Below are 16,581 nucleotides of genomic sequence, written 5' to 3'. Positions count from 1 at the left end.
TCTTGCATTTAGAAGTGCCAATGACAACTTTGTTTAGGATTATGAAAAAGAAATGGTTTATGCTGCACTTAAATGAAACTGATCCAGCACAAGCTGGCTGAAAGGTAAGGTTTCTGGGGAGGAATGTGCAGCCTGGCTTCTATCTATTTTCTATTTTTCAGTGTGGAAAAAATGCATCTGTGTTAGGTTTCTTATTGCTTGTTCTATTTCTCCTGTGCTTTGATCCCTGCAGGTGGTCTTAAAAGAGTCAGGTTTATTTTATTGATATAGTACAATGCATGCGCATTGGTGTCCTGAGTGATGCAAGTCGCTCCAACCTTAGCAACTTGCGCTTTAAATCTTGAGGGGGGGGCAAGGGTAACTAGAGAAGGCTGCACAAAGGCAGCTGCATATACTCAGGCTTAATTTTTGTAGCAGGTAAGAAGCGAATGGTTACACAGATGTTTTAAGGAGGGTTTTTAGATAAAAGGGAATATTCAAAGTGGCTTCCTCAGCAGCACATGAACAAATGTGTGTCTACTGCAGGATTTTAAGACAAAGCCCACTGGGGGAGAATTTTCCACCCTTGCAAAAGCAAACACCAGCTTCATAAATGGAATACAGTGGTACCTCGGGTTACAGACGCTTCAGGTTACAGACTCCGCTAACCCAGAAATAGTGCTTCAGGTTAAGAACTTTGCTTCAGGATGAGAACAGAAATCGTGCTCCGCCGGCGCGCCGGCGGCAGGAGGCCCCATTAGCTAAAGTGGTGCTTCAGGTTAAGAACAGTTTCAGGTTAAGAACGGACCTCTGGAACAAATTAAGTACTTAATCCGAGGTACCACTGTATGTCTCAGGACTGCAGCAGGGGAGAAAATGAATCATTTCAACTTCCAAAGGTGCTCTGATACTTTTCAGTTATCCTTGCCCCCAAATAATGTAATTTCATTTTTTTAAACCTGCACCTTTACATGCAAAGATGCATTTAACTTTGCACTGAAACTTTTTGCACCTCTTCTTTTTCTTCCCACCTGTCATAATAGAAAAATATAAAGGGGTGGGATTCTTAAGGAAATTCTACGTCACTTGATAAAATTAGCATTTGTTTCCTAAATGTGAGGGTTTGTCGTCATGTCATCCCCCCTTCCCCTGCAGACATACTTTCTCTTGTAGTTGGATAATGTTTGAAAATGGAAAATTTATACTCAATGCCACTTCTTTAACTCAGTGGTTTCCTAGCTTTTTCTGCCCTCAGGGAGCTATTTTATGTTAAGTGCAAAACTGGGGAGATGGGGAACTTTCGTGCGCAGCACTCCACGTCCTCCTCCTATAAAGGACCCCATGTTTCAGTGCCCTGGTTTTTTCAGATGCCTGATAATGCTTTAATCTGAACTACTTCTAGAGTAAAAAGTGTGTTTGAATGCTTAAGCACTTACAAATGGTTATCCTTGGATCACCAGAACATTTTGACATGTCTTACATCTTGATTCAGCCTTGAATTAGCCCTCAAAACTTTACTAGTCAACCTTCCCACCTGATAGTTGCTTGTTGTGTGTTATGTTGCAGGGATTTTTAAATGCATGAGCTGCAACGATTCTTACTGTGAACATGTGTTTAGTGTTGATATCTTAGCAAAGGGTGCCACCTACTGGAAAAATCTTGAACTTTGAACTTCTGACATCAAGTTTGTACAAACCTCTCCAAACAGTTCCAAGCAACTTTCACTGTTAACCTTTTTACAGATACAGTGGTACCTCGGGTTACATACGCTTCAGGTTACATACGCTTCAGGTTACAGACTCCGCTAACCCAGAAATAGTACCTCGGGTTAAGAACTTTGCTTCAGGATGAGAACAGAAATCGTGCTCCGGCGGTGCGGCAGCAGCAGGAGGCCCCATTAGCTAAAGTGGTGCTTCAGGTTAAGAACAGTTTCAGGTTAAGAACGGACCTCTAGAACGAATTAAGTACTTAACCCGAGGTACCACTGTATTTCCTTCAGGACAATCCATGGAGATGATGATAATTATTATTATTATTACCCATGTAATTAGTTCTCTGTGCCCAAGGGGCACCAAAGCAGACTGTGAATATGAACACAGTGGAGTCTGTTGTTCAAAGCAAAAATAGCACACTTTAGAATATTCAGAACATTTAATATAGCTGAGTAATCCTCACCACCTTACCCTTGTAAGGTAGGTTGTAATTATTATCCCTATGTTGTAACTGAGGGTGCAGAGGCAAGACCACCAAATGAGTCTGTAGCAGGGGTGAGATTTGAAGTGGGGTTGCTTTTATTTGTAACTCGGTCCTTTAGCCACTTTGCTGTAACCAATCCACTGAGTACCTGCAAGTTTGTCAAAATGGCAATGTCACTGCTAGTATCCCTGTCTGCTATTGACAGAAGAAGTGCAGCATGAAATAGGGAGAACATGAGAAGCTGCATCTTCTAAAACGTTCTCCTTCTACACTGCTATGAACGTTACCAGAGCCCTGCTGTCTTCCTTTATATCTGGTCACTCAGGGGAAGGTGTTGGTAGTGGAAGGAGGGCAAAGAGAAGAAAATAAACCTTATTGCATTTTTCTAGGAGGGGTATATTCTAATGACAAAGTTTTCCTTTATTTTTTGCAGTATGATACTATAACCCTTGGGACGCGGGTGGCGCTGTGGGTTAAACCACAGAGCCTAGGGCTTGCCGATCGGAAGGTTGGCGGTTCGAATCCCCGCGACGGGGTGAGCTCCTGTTGCTCGGTCCCTGCTCCTGCCAACCTAGCAGTTTGAAAGCACGTCAAAATGCAAGTAGATAAATAGGTACCACTCCAGCAGGAAGGTAAACGGCGTTTCCGTGCGCTGCTCTGGTTCGCCAGAAGTGGCTTAGTCCTGCTGGCCCCATGACCCAGAAGCTGTAAGCCGGCTCCCTCGGCCAATAAAGCGAGATGAGCGCCGCAACCCCAGAGTCGGTCACGACCGGACATAATGGTCAGGGGTCCCTTTACCTTTATTATAACCCTTGGATCTGGTTCAACTATACGAAGCCACCAGGACATGACTGAACCTGTAAATAGGTGCATGAATGAGGGGAAGCAACACCACTCTTCCCCAACACATTTCCTTACAGCCCCCCCCTGCCCCCAAACACACAGCACTGTTCTCTTTGCAGAGTTCACTTCCAGCACTGGAGATTAGCTGAACAGAAAAGTGCCTGGTGAGACAAACTAAGGAGGTAAGCCGTATTCTGGAAGGCTTAGCATCCTCATTAGCCTGTCACTTTTACTCCAAAAACCAGACACACATCAACCATACGTCTCACTTTTTAAATAGTGGGTTTAATTAATCCCTTTCAGGTGCACTGCTTTTAAATGAAGTCAGTTTCAACTATTGTTGTTGTCATTTAGTGGTGTCCGACTCTTTGTGACCCCCTGGACCAGAGCACGCCAGGCACTCCTGTCTTCCACTGCCTCCCGCAGTTGGGTCAAACTCATGTTTGTAGCTTCAAGAACACTGTCCAGCCATCTCGTCCTCTGTCGTCCCCTTCTCCTTGTGCCCTCCATCTTTCCCAACATCAGGGTCTTTCCCAGGGAGTCTTCTCTTCTCATGAGGTGGCCATAGTCTTAGAGCCTCAGCTTCAGGATCTGTCCTTCCCGTGAGCACTCAGGGCTGATTTCCTTCAGAATGGAGAGGTTTGGTCTTCTTGCAGTCCATGGGACTCTCAAGAGTCTCCTCCAGCACCAATTCAACTATTATATGCATATAATATACATATTCCTCCTCATGGAGTCTGGTCTCCTGGGTGACAAGCAGGGATACTTCTTCCTATACTACTGCAGAGTACGATCATCACACATGGGACAACTGCATGGGCCCCTTTGGTATTGTCAGCATGAATGACAACAGAGAAAGGCTCCTTGAGCTGTGCTTGCATCACAGCCTCTGCATCACAAACACATTCTTCCCTATGAAGGCAAAACACAGAGTCCTGGAAACATCCAAGGTCGGGCCACTACCACCAGCTGGATTCAGCCCTAGCCAAAGAGAGCCTGCAGCACAAAGCAGAAAGTGCAGCCTCAAATTAACACTGCCAGAACAGTCATACCTGAACTTTGAATGCTTCTCTGATTCCGTCAGACAAGTCCCACTGAACTGCCTCAGGGATAACGTTGAACCACATCAAAGAGGCAACCAAAACACAGCTTTGTCCTCCTTTGGCAAAAGAGAGCAACAGATCCTCAATTGGTTTGAGGCCGGCATAAAGGACATGTTGCCTGTTATCGCTGCCAAGCATGAGGTTCTTGTGAACGACAAGCATGCACCCTGCAAAAAGACACTTGCTGCACTGAGAGAGGCAAGGAGTGATGCCCAGCAGATTGCCAGACAATGTGCCAAGGACTACTGGCTAAAGCTGTGCCAGAGCATTCGACTCGCTGCTGACACTGGCAGCACTTATAAAAGGTACGACGGCACAAAGAAAGCCTTTTGACCAACAGTCAGGAAAACGGCACCACTGAAAAGCTTGTCGGGCAAGATCATCACAGGCTGCCATATGCAGATGAAGTGATGGGCAGAGCACTATGAAGAACAGTAAAGGTAAAGGGACCCCTGACCATGAGGTCCAGTCGTGGACAACTCTGGGGTTGCGGCGCCCATCTCGCTATATTGGCCGAGGGAGCCGGCGTACAGCTTCCGGGTCATGTGGCCAGCATGACTAAGCCACTTCTGGCGAACCGGAGCAGTGCACGGAAACGCTGTTTACCTTCCTGCCGGAGTGGTACCTATTTATCTACTTGCACTTTGACGTGCTTTCAAACTGCTAGGTTGGCAGGAGCAGGGACCGAGCAACGGGAGCTCACCCCATCGTGGGGATTCGAACCACAGACCTTCCGATCGGCAAGCCCAAGAGGCTCAGCGGTTTAGACCACAGTGCCACCTGCATCCCTTGCTGTGACTAGTAAAGGTAAAGGGACCCCTGACCATTAGGTCCAGCCGTGGCCGACTCTGGGGTTGTGGCGCTCATCTCGCTTTACTGGCCGAGGGAGCCAGCATACAGCTTCCGGGTCATGTGGCTAGCTTCTGGCGAACCAGAGCAGCGCACGGAAACACCGTTTACCTTCCCGCCGGAGCGGTGCCTATTTATCTACTTGCACTTTGACGTGCTTTTCAACTGCTAGGTTGGCAGGAGCAGGGACCGAGCAACGGGAGCTCACCCCGTCGCGGGGATTCGAACCGCCGACCTTCTGATCGGCAAGTCCTAGGCTCTGTGGTTTAACCCACAGCGCCACCCACGTCCCATGAAGAACAGTACTCACAGATAAACATGGTCTCTGACACAGCAATTGACAGCATCCAGACTTCTGTCCTGCGAGAGCTGAATGTTCCTCCCTCCCTTGACATGCTGAAGGGCACCATCAATTCTCAGGGATGTGTTGAAACCCCAGGACAGGAAGGAATCCTAACAGAAATGCTGAAAGCCTGCTTCAGTCCCTCCCTTATGACACATCTCCACAGCCGCCTCTTGCAGTATTGAGATCAAGGATCAGTGCCACGTGACATGTGCAACTCCAGCATTGTGACCCTCTGCAAGAACAAAGGAAGGTGACTGCCATGGCTGTAACTATTGTGGAATCTTCTTGCTGAGTACTGTGGGTTGCAGTCACTCGCTGACAGCGTCTATCTATCCTGAGTCACAGTGTGAGTTTGGAGCTCAGAGGTCCACGGACAACATAACTTTATTGTTGTTTCAGCTGCAGGAGAAATGCTGAGAGCAGAGACATGTTGCCTTCATAGACCTGATGAAGGCCTTGCCCACCTAAGCTTCACAAGATGATTGTGTCGTTCTACGAGAACATGCATTGCACTATCCAGTATGATGGCTCATGTCAGGTGTGCGCGCAGGAGCCAGGCCCTGTGACCAATAGGACTTTGCAGGACTGGGGCCTTCCTAAGTTTGTTCTGGAGAGGCAAGGCATGGCCGCACAGGTGAGGCCGCTTGGTAACTCACAGCACCTGGTGGCAAGAGCCGGGAAGGGATATAAGGTTAGCATTTTCCCTTTGGCTCTTTGCTACAGCAACACGTTCCTTGCCTTGCTGCGTTTGACTGCTTGACTCCTTGCTTCTTGATTCTCGGACCCTTGACTTCATGACTCCTTGCTTCCTGACCCTCACACTCCTGGCTTCTGGACTCCCGTTCCTGCTCCCACCCCACCATCTTGCCCCCGGTCCCGACGTCCCCAGCAGGGATTTCGATCGTCCCTGAACCGGACCGTGACAGCTCATCTGCAGAGGCTGTGTTTTTGCTGCGGTTCTCTTTGACATATTCTTCTCCCTGGTGCTGTCACATGCTTTCAGCTTAATGGAAGAAGAAGAAGAGGAGGAGGAGGAGGAGGAGGAGGAGGAGGAGTTTGGGTTTGATATCCCGCTTTATCACTACCCTAAGGAGTCTCAAAGTGGCTCACATTCTCCTTTCCCTTCCTCCCCCACAACAAACACTCTGAGAGACTTCAGAGAAGTGTGACTGGCCCAAGGTCACCCAGCAGCTGCATGTGGAGGAGTGGAGACGCGAAACTGGTTCCCCAGATTACGAGACTACCACTCTTAACCACTACACCACACTGGCTCTCGGAAGATGGTGTGTACTTTCATTCAAGGAGCAACTGGGGTCTGTTCAACCTCGCACATTTCCGCACCAAGAGGAAAGTGTGACAGGTCCGAAATAATAAATTCAAGTGTGACGGGTCCTTAACTAAGGGATATTGTTTGCAGACGATGCAGCCTTGACAATGCACTCTGAGGAAACTCTACAGCGATTCATCAACCGTTTTGCCCAAACCTGCCGGGAGATCGGCCTTAGCGTCAGCCTGATAAAGAACAACATCCTCGGTCAGGACATCGCCAGCACTCCATGCATCAGCACTGGTGATCCCATGCTTAAGGTAGTTGATGATTTTTGTCTACCATAACCAGCAATCTTCCCATTGACACAGCGCTGGAAAAGTGTATCGGCAAGGAAGCTACGGCAATGGCTTGGCTATCGAAAGGGGTATGGGAGAATGCGATACTAACGTCCAGTACGAAGATGAAGGTCTACTAGGCTTGAGTGTTGAGCACACACTTTTATGAAAGTGAATCATGGGAAGAAATGAAGCCTCAGTGTCTTCCACATGTGCTGTATCAGGAAGATGTTGAGCATCATAGAGTCTCAAACAAAGATGTGCTCTAATGCCCAGCCTCTTCACACTCCTGTCTCAGCAATGTCTATGCCGCCATGGTCCTATCCACAGGATGGAAGATGGCAGGACCCCTAAGAATGTGCTCTATAGGGAGTCAACTTCAGACACTGAGTTACAAAAATGTCTGCAGATGTGATATGAAGGCTGGCAACATCAACTCTGCTGTGTGAGAATCCCTTGCAGACCACCACAGTGCCTGGAGGCAGACAGGTCATGTTTCCACAGCAGGGACCAGAGGAGCAATGACTGCTGGGAGGAGTGCAGAGAGAAGAAATGCCATGGTGCTTCTGCAGCAGCACAACTGCACGCCTTCATCTGCCCCAGCTGCAACAAAACATGTCTCTTCTGTATTGGTCTCCACAACCGCAGCAGATGCTGTAACTCTCCAACGGTTTAACCTCCAAAGGTGCTTTCCTCCATTGTCTCCTGAGACAGACAGATATCAACAATAAGTACCATATTGCGAAGGGCATAACCAGATTCTTCCACACCAAGAAAGCAGTAACATTCAAAACAAAGAGCCAGGTGCCTTAATTTTAATCTTCACTGCATCTTAGAGTTGTAGTGCTTGAGTAAATTACTCCTGTTACTTGTGCCGACAGCAGCTAGCTGCTTTATATTCAGTTCATAAGTTTATTGTTCTAGCCAAAGACCATGACAAACTAGTGAAATAATACAGACCATACATCCATAATATAAAAAAAGACTTCACCAAGTTCCAGAGCATTAAAACAGTTTCCCTTGTGCATCTGACGGCTCCAATTCTAATAGTATTTTGCCTTTGTAAAATCCATTTTGCTAACATCCATGATGTAAGAGAGAGAAGTTACCAGAGACACCAGCAAATTGAAATCCGTCTTGATTTAAGATTAACCACCACAGTTTATAGCGATTTTATCTAACTCCTTTTTCCTGATTTTTATTTTATATGCGCGTGCGTGTGTGTGTGTGTGTGTGCGCGCACACACACACACAATTTCTCCCTGGGTGTACCTGCTTGCTTATGTGAACAAAGGTTTCAGAAAGCGATCTCTTGGATCTCTGTATAAGGGACAGGCTAATAGCTAATGAGTGATGCCTATCACCTGAGGTTGACCACAAATAAAATGTCTGTCTGTGTACGGGACCTTGCTGTAGTGGCCATCCAAAACTGCAGTGGGCATCATTTGGAAATGCAGCTCAATAAAAGCATTTAATATATATCTATATATCTATATCTATATCTATCTATCCATCTATATCTATATCTACATAAAATTTGTATACCACTCTATGATTCTATGTAAATTTTAGCCCTTTAATCTACATAAGTCCCCACTGTTCCATCTGCATATTATAAACATTTCCCCTCATTTAATCATGCATTTATGTGACAGGAGTGGGTGTCAAGACCAGCTCAGCAATTAAATCACACACAGTGATGTTAACTCTTTATTAGAAGAAACAAAGTCTGCTCCGCATTGCCGGGCCCCATGAGCACAACAACTCTTCTTGGTAGATCTTGCCCCTATGAGGCAGTTGTGGAGTTGAAAGGTCTCCACCTTCCCACAGCTGCCTAAGTCTCCTCCTGTCCTGGGTGCTTCCTATGCAGTCAGAGACACTGCTGCCATGCCTGGTTTTGCTCCTCTTCATATATCTCCTGGTTCTGGAAGACCAGGGAGGAGCGTAGCTTTTTGCAGCGTGCGGTGGGGTGGGAGAGAGACATCCTGGCTTCTTCACCAGCGTGACTCATCTCTGCCTCTTGGCTTCTCTCCTCTTCTGCTTCTACTTCTGATTCTGGAATTCTGTCTGCCACAGACTCTTCCTGCTTGCTAAACCCCATTACCTCTTCAGCTTCTGACACCACCTTCTCCCAGGCTTCTCCCTCTGACCACAAATTGCTGTCTTGCCACCAATCTCTGGGCTCTGAGCCCCCATCCCTTGAGAGTTCTCCAGCTGGTTGCCTCCCATCATTCTTCTGTGCCCAGCCAGCCCATGACATTATCCCATACCTCAGGATCCTAAAAGGTTAGTTCAACACTGCCACTCTGGTTATAATTAGACAGGTATTTACAATGTAAACGTTGAAAGATACCATCAACAGTGTCTCTGAAAATTTTTACCCATCACTTGGGAAGACAGGCGAACTAATACCAGTGTACTGGAAGAAGCAAAGATCACCAGTGTTGAAGCAATGATTCTTCAGCATCAACTGCATTGGACTGGTCATGTCGTGCCTGATGATAGTCTTCCAAAGCAACTACTCTGTTCCGAACTTAAAAATGGAAAGTGTAATGCTGGTGGTTCAAAGACTCTCCCAAGGCAAATCTTTAAAAATGTTGTATAAACACCAACAACTGGGAAACACTGGCCTGTGAGTGCTCCGGTTGGAGAACAGCCTTGACCAAAGGTGTCATGGCCTTTGATGGCACTCAAACTCGGGACGCAAGGGAGAAATGTGCTAAGAGGAAGGCACGCTTGGCAAATCCACACTGTGATCAACTACTGTCCAGAAACCAATGTCCCCACTGTGGAAGGACATGTGGATCAAGAATTGGCCTCCACAGTCACTTATGGACCATTTTTATGGAAGACAGTCTTTGTTGGCTACCAGTGATCTTCAAAGAAGAAGAAGACGATGTAAACCATTTCTTAAATCCAAGGAAGCACCTACAATGGCTTGAATTTCTGCTTGCAGTTCAGATTCTGTTTTCATTATTCTGCTGGGTTTCTTCACTGGCCAGTTATGGGTGACCACCTGTAGAACATATGGCGACCTCTTTCTTCTTTATGCACTATTTTTCCATGTATGTTTGTTAATTCATTGTTCATTGCCTTTTCCTCTTGTCTGCGTGGTAGAGCAGGAAACGTGGAGTGCTGACCTGAAGCCTCCAGAGTTACATTGCAAGATTGAGACTTGAACAAATTAGGGTAGGTGACAGACCAGTATCATTTCCTTGGAAGGTAGCAAGTGGGTTATCAGCATACTCATCCACTATCAGTCGCCTTGGATCTGAAGGGGTTAAGTTGAGAATGGAAAACAGCTCCATCTCTTGAGCATTTATATTGGTGTAAAAGCAGAGTTAAAGTTCCAATATTGATAGATGTCATTTAATTGTTTGGCTACTGAATCTGATAGAGCCTTAGTGAACTCAGACCTATCTTTCTCTTGATGTACCTTCAAGCCGTCACTAACTTCAATTTCTTTGCAACTCTGCGGATAAGCCCTACCAGCAATCAGAACCAATTATGGCATTTAAACATCCTTTTCCAATGTGTCAGTTCTGCTAAAGCTTCTCTCTGCTGTTTATTTAGACAGGTGACACTGGTCGCATAGAAGTTCCCACAGTGAGGGAGTTTCAGCCTCTGTTGTGGCTGAGTCTATTGTGCCAAGATTGTTATTACACCTAGTTGAGGTTTCATGATATGGAGGAAGCTGAGGTTGCCTGGGAGCATATACGGTATATTGGCTCCTAACAAGTTTCAATAAATTGACCAGTTAGCTAAGCTCAGGGCCGTCTTAAGCATATCGGGTGCCGTGGTTCCAAGATCCCTCCGGCGCCCCCCTTTCCCAGAGTTGTCAACCTTTCCCCAAGCCTCTGCGGGGATCGCTCTCCTCCCGCAGAGGCTTGGGAGGCAAGCTGCATGCCCGCCAGCCATATGGTTGATGGGGCACAGCTGGCAGGGAAAGGGGAGACCGCCAGCAAAGCCGCGCAGCTCCCCCACTCGCTGGAGCACCCCTGAGAGGCCAGAATCCTGGCACAACACGCCAGTAAGCCCAATGGGAAAGACAGCTCTGGCTAAGCTTTCATTAGAGGAACATGTAGCAAAACCTCTTATGTATATAAGGCCTCTCTAGCCCCATTACTTGCACACACACCATGTAAAGCAGGGGTCACCAACCTAAGGCCCATGGGCTTGACGCGGCCCATGGGGGTCGTTTGACTGGCCTATGAGCCGCCCCCAAACTGAGTTGCCCGCTTGCGTGCTGCGCTAAACCTGCACAGCGACTCGCTTCTGCGATGCCAGAAATCGCGCCTGCACACGCCCGAAAATGCAGGCACGTGCATGACCCAGCCCAGCCCTCGGGGGGATCTCCATGGGACCAGTCCGGCCCAGGCAAGATAAACCTTGCTGACCCCTGATGTAAAGGACCAGAGCTGTCCATGTAAGGCATATTTGTTGTTTAGTCGTTTAGTCGTGTGCGACTCTTCGTGACCCCCTGGACCAGAACACGCCAGGCACTCCTGTCTTCTACTGCCTCCCATAGTTTGGTCAAACTCAAGCTGGTAGCTTCGAGAACACTGTCCCACCACCTCGTCCTCTGTCGTCCCCTTCTCCTTGTGCCCTCCATCTTTCCCAACCTCAGGGTCTTTTCCAGGGAGTCTTCTCTTCTCCTGAGGTGGCCAAAGTATTGGAGTCTTAGCTTCACGATCTGTCCTTCCAGTGAGCACTCAGGGCTGATTTCCTTCAGAATGGAGAGGTTTGATCTTCTTGCAGTCCATGGGACTCTCAAGAGTCTCCTCCAGCACCAGAATTCAAAAGCATCAATTCTCCGGCGATCAGCCTTCTTTATGGTCCAGCTCTCACTTCCATACATCACTACTGGGAAAACCAGAGCTTGAACTATACGGACCTTTGTTGGCAAGGTGATGTCTCTGCTTTTTAAGATGCTGTCTAGGTTTGTCACTGCTTTTCTCCCAACCTGTTGTCTTTGTCCATGGAGTTTTCTTGGCAGGGATACTGGAGTGGCTTGCCAGTTCCTGCTCCAGATGGATCACGTTTGGTCAAAACTCTCCATTATGACCTGTCCATCTTGGGTGGCCCTGCACGGCATAGCTCATAGCTTCTCTGAGTTATTCAAGCCCCTTCGCCACGGCAAGGCAGTGATCCATGAAGGCATATTTAGATGCTTTATATACAAACTTGCACTTGGTTTCTATTGTTGAACTCAACCCTGCTGGTGCACAAGAGGAGAATCTGGAGGTAGAGCGAGAGAAAATAAAACTGGGGGCAGAACTGGGAGAGATGACGAAGAAAAAGTCCAAGTGTTACATAAAAGGTAAGTCTGAAGGTGCTAAAGAAGTATCACAAATTCCATGAGTAAAGCACCAGAATAGAAAATGGATATTCTACAGAGAAGAACAGATAAAAAAAAGATTGAAAGCAGCAGGATGAAGGGAAGACGGAATTCATAGAGTACAAGAATGTTAAAGACATAAAAGCAACTTTTGGGTGAGTGCAAATAGGATAAAGAAGCTGGTGTAGATAGAGATGGGGTGAAGAAAGGAAAGAGATGGTTGAAAGGACAGGTAGAATGAGCAAACCAACCGGAAGAATAAAGACTAGAATGAGAAATAGGACAGAGATCAGAGTCCAGATGAAAAATAACCATGATCAAAATAAGAGTGATGTCCACAGAGGAAGGGCTGGGGTTTAGATTGTGAAGATACAAGCAACAAGTTTTAGAAATCCGAGGAGTTGAAGGTCAAGAGGAATTAAATATACTCTGCTTAAGCCACTGACTATGACGATGGATAGGGACGCGGGTGGCACTGTGGGTTAAACCACAGAGCCTAGGACTTGCCGATTAGAAGGTTGGTGGTTCGAATCCCTGCAACGGGGTGAGCTCCTGTTGCTCGGTCCCAGCTCCTGCCAACCTGGCAGTTCGAAAGCACATCAAAGTGGAAGTAGATAAATAGATACCGCTCTGGCGGGAAGGTAAACTGCTCTAGTTTGCCAGAAGCGGCTTAGTCATGCCGGCCACATGACCCGGAAGCTGAACGCCGGCTCCCTCGGCCAGTAAAGCGAGATGAGCGCTGCAACCCGAGAGTCGGCCATGATTGGACCTAATGGTCAGGGGTCCCTTCACCTTTATGAGGACGGATAAAAATGTTGTCATTTGAAGCATGCAGAGGAACATGAATGCAGAAGAGGAAGCTGGAGACTTAGTTTTATCAGCTTCTATAAAATGTTCTTACAGTCAGGAAGGAATGGCAAAAGACAAGTGATGACTGGATAAGCGCTGCTGAAACAGGTTTGGCTAAGTACTGCTGGAACAGGTTTTGAACACCACAAGCAGTAGAATAAGGTAAGAGGCAAAGACTGAAGGCATGGCCAGAATGACCCCAGTATACGTAAGGCTTTTGACAAAGTCCCCTATGATAGTCTTGCAGAGAAGCTGATATAATGTGAGCTGGACAGGCCAAATGTGAGCTAGCAGCTAGGTGGTTTTGTAGCAGGTTGACCGAACCTAAAGAGTGCTCACAAATGGTTCCTTGTCATCCTGGAAAAAAGATAAAAATGGGGTGCTGTGTTATCTTCCAGGCCCGTTATTGTTCAATGTCTTTATAAACGACTTGGACAAAGGAATCGAGGGGATGCTCATTAAATTTGCAAACGCCACCATACTGGGAAGGGTAACCAATGCAGCAGAAGACAGAATCGGGATTTAATATGACCTTAACAAATTGGAAAACTGGGTCTAGACTAACAAAATGAATTTCAAGAGGGACTAATGGAAGGTTATAAAGCTGGGCAGGAAGACCCATTTGCACAAATGTAAGATGGGAGACACCTGGCTTGCCAGTAATACATGTGAAAAGGATCTAGGGCAGTGGTTCTCAACCTGAGGGTCCCCAGATGTTGTTGGACTACAACTCCCATCATCCCTGAGCTCTGGCCTTGCTAGCTAGGGGTGATGGGAGTTGTAGTTCAACAACATCTGGAGACCCACAGGTTGAGAAAAGCTCATCTAGGGGTCCTAGCAGACCACAAGCTTAACATGAGTCAAGAGTGTGATGCAGCAGCAAAAAATGTGAATGCTATTCTAGGCTGCATCAACAGCAGTATAGTGTCCCAATCAAGGGAAGTAATAGTACTGCTCTATTCTGCCTTGGTCAGACCACACCTGGACTACTGTGTCCAGTTCTGGGTGCCACAATTTAAGAAAGATATTGACAAGCTGGAACGTGTGCAGAGCAGGGTGAGCAATATGATCAAGGGTCTGGAAGCCAAGCCTTATGAAGAAAGGTTGAGGGAGTTGGGTGTGTTTATCTTGGAAAAGAGGAGACTGAGAGGAGATATGACAGCCACCTCTAAATATCTTAAGGGCTGTCATGTGGAAGATGAAGCAAGCTTGTTTTCTCCTGCTCTGAAGGGTAGGACCTGAGCCAATGGCTTCAAGTTACAAGAAAGAAGATTCCGACTAAACGTCAGGAAGAACTTTCTGACAGTAAGAGCTGATGGACAGTGGAATGGCCTCTTTTGGAAGGTGGTGGACTCTCTTTTCTTGAAGGTTTTACAGCAGAGTTTTCATGGTCACCTGTCATGGATGCTTTAGCTGTGATTCCTGCATTGCAGGGGGTTGGACTAGATGACTGGTACCATCCAACTCTACAGTTCTGATTCTGGAGGGACTGGGCATTTACCTAGAACGTCAGCATTCAAGAAACAAACATAAGTATTAAGTGTGCATGTTACAAGAGGCGTAAACATAATAGGGCCTGTTGCCTACCTACCTTCTGTGAGGCAGGACATTTATGAACCTATGCATGTTTGCTTAGAAGAAAGTCCAACTAAATTCCATGAGATGTGCCCCAATTAAGTACGAATATAATTACATTTGCATCCTTAAAACTTCCAAATTCAGTCACTCTCTTCTGATTGCCCAGGGCACTTCATTTCCTGCCTCCCCCCCCCCCAGAAAACTCTTGGTCCCGGGTGGCCTTGACCTCCTATCAATTATGTGGTTGGTTGCAATGACTGTAGACTCAAAGTGCTGAGTCTGGATGGTTGAATGTTTACTTTGATTGTTTAATACCTTCATGGTTGTCTCCAATACTCAAAGGAACCAGCTTAGTCTTCCCCAGAGATGCATCTCTTGTCCCTGGCAGTATGTACCAGAAGGTGAAGATGCACCCTGTGCTTTCAGATGTCAATAATGGTCCCCAGTATTGCTGCATGTAGCCAATTCTACTTTTTAAAATCCAAAACGTTATTCCAGCAACCTGATGATCCTGTTCATGAAAGATTTACTTCACTTATATTAGGGCTAATAACTTTGCTTGTAACTTCAGTCCTTTTATATCCATGCTGAGCAATATATTTTGTTGACAGTAGACTACCTAGAGAAGAAGTCAGTTGTCCATGTTCCCTTCCCAGGTGGCCATTTAGTGGGGACAGATTTGCTGAAAGCGTTGTCTGAGGGAGCAGGTTCACAAGCAAAGGAGGTTTGCTTCTCTTTCTGGTACTTTCAACTCCATTCCTATTGGCTTTCCAAAGATGACAGCTCAGGGAGACAAATGCAAAGATGAAATGGAAATGCATCGGTGAGAAATAGAGGCTCCCTCCTCTTTTCTCGGTCTCTTGCTGTCCACACCTTATCCCCCTGAGCCTTTCCTGTAGCATGGAGGGAGAAAGGTGTAGCAAGTGAGAGATGTCAGGTTTGGCTCAAAAGCCTACCAGTCGTTGACTTTTAGGCTATGCATAATTAGTGTGGCGTATGTTTCAATATAATATTTAAAAAATGGATTGGAAGGTACTTTAACATATGCTAGCTTCTCAGTGTTAGTAATGCAAGATTTTTGGATGATCTCTCTACTTACCACTCACCTAATTGTGTTTCTCCCATTTCATGCTTGTCTCCATGTGAACATGTGCTAATGTGTTACATTGAGTAGCACAATAGTTCAAAGTACCACCTGATTTAAAATTCCATTTTGCATTGTAGCTCTCTGAGCAGAGAAGCTTCATCTTTCTCCATTTGTTCAGTCTCAGTATTGGTGAAAATAATTTGTCTTAGATAATAGACAGCAGCCCAGTCAGGCTCTCTGGAGACCATTCTACCATTTTTGTTGTTGTTGTTTAGTCGTTTAGTCGTGTCCGCCTCTTTGTGACCCCCTGGACCAGAGCACGCCAGGCACTCCTGTCTTCCACTGCCTCCCGCAGTTTGGTCAGACTCATGTTGGTACCTTCGAGAACACTGTCCCACCATCTTGTCCTCTGTCGTCCCCTTCTCCTTGTGCCCTCCATCTTTCCCAACATCAGGGTCTTTTCCAGGGAGTCTTCTCTTTTCATGAGGTGGCCAAAGTCTTGGAGCCTCAGCTTCAGGATCTGTCCTTCCAGTGAGCACTCAGGGCTGATTTCCTTCAGAATGGATACGTTTGATCTTCTTGAAGTCCATGGGACTCTCAAGAGTCTCCTCCAGCACCAGAATTCAAAAGCATCAATTCTTCGGCAATCAGCCGCCTTTATGGTCCAGCTCTCACTTCCATACATCACTACTGGGAAAACCATAGCTTGAACTATACGGACCTTTGTTGGCAAGGTGATGTTTAAAACAGGTCTCAAGACCTTCCATGACCCCAGTTAATTTTATGGAAGCTGATTCTGTATTATCCT

At 46.6% G+C, this 16,581-nt stretch overlaps 1 protein-coding gene across 1 annotated transcript in view; it reads left to right on the top strand.

Moving 5' to 3' along the window:
• DLL3 (delta like canonical Notch ligand 3) overlaps nt 1-16,581 on the top strand; it is a 174,563-nt gene that overhangs the window by 42,846 nt on the left and 115,136 nt on the right. The window lies entirely within an intron of this gene.

Source organism: Podarcis raffonei, chromosome 8 (genome assembly GCF_027172205.1).
Source record: "Podarcis raffonei isolate rPodRaf1 chromosome 8, rPodRaf1.pri, whole genome shotgun sequence".
NCBI classification, from domain to species: domain Eukaryota; kingdom Metazoa; phylum Chordata; class Lepidosauria; order Squamata; family Lacertidae; genus Podarcis; species Podarcis raffonei.
The sequence above is the reverse complement of the archived record's forward strand: the minus strand, read 5'-3'. Positions and strand labels throughout refer to the sequence as shown.